General features: G+C 40.5%; 1 non-coding gene across 1 annotated transcript; it reads left to right on the forward strand.

The window, feature by feature from the left end:
• Positions 1-269: 269 nt before the first annotated feature.
• Positions 270-341, forward strand: LOC127690301 (small nucleolar RNA SNORD50). The gene has a single exon (XR_007979029.1). It is a non-coding gene; the product is annotated as a small nucleolar RNA SNORD50 (small nucleolar RNA).
• The last annotated feature ends 502 nt before the right edge of the window (positions 342-843 follow it).

An 843-nucleotide genomic window follows, 5' to 3' on the forward strand; every position in this document is an offset into this window, starting at 1 on the left:
AGGGACCTAAGATAAATTCATTCCCAGAACCAAATTAAAATTATGCTCGTTGTGGCACATGCTTAATATTTCAGAGCTGGGAACTGGAGACAGAAGGATCCCATTGGGATGCCCCTTGTCCTGTAAAGATCCTAGATCAGGAGTAAGGATGGCTGTGAGTCACCATGTGGTTGCTGGTGTTTGAACTCAGTATCTTTGGAAGAACAGTTGGTACTCTTTCCCACTGAGCCATCTTTCCAACCCTGTGCTGAACTTCATGAAATTGGTTTAGTCTATGATGATCCTATCCCAAATCTGAATTCCTGTTGAAAAACCACAGTTATGGATCTGGACTTTGAGATGGACCATTACAAATGGATTGTTGTGTTCTGTTTAATTTTGGCAGTAATATAATACCTATGTTTTTTGTTTTTTTAGTTTTAGAGCCAGTGACAACAAGACTTGAGAATGAAAACTAGATGTAGTAAACATCCAGAAAATGCAGAGACAAGAGGAAAATGCATAGTATTAGTACTGGGATGTTTGAGATAGGGTCTCCATGGACCTGGCTTTCCCTGTTAATCTGTCTATTGATCAGGACAGCATCTGGTATGGCCTGCAGAGTTGATTCTTGTACATTTTTTGTGGGGTGTATGTAAATGGATTGTTTTGCCAATCCATTGACAGTGCTCTGTTCTGTGAAGGTTGTGGTCAGCTGACACAGCTGTACAGACTGAGCAGAGTGAATGTAATCATGACCTTAATGAAGCAGGTCACCATCTCAGTGATTGTAAACTTGATCGTGAGCTATTTCTTTAGGCATCACACAGTGGATATTTGGGAATGTTGCAATAAACATCCAGT

Source organism: Apodemus sylvaticus, chromosome 7 (assembly GCF_947179515.1).
Source record: "Apodemus sylvaticus chromosome 7, mApoSyl1.1, whole genome shotgun sequence".
Taxonomy (NCBI): Eukaryota; Metazoa; Chordata; class Mammalia; order Rodentia; family Muridae; genus Apodemus; species Apodemus sylvaticus.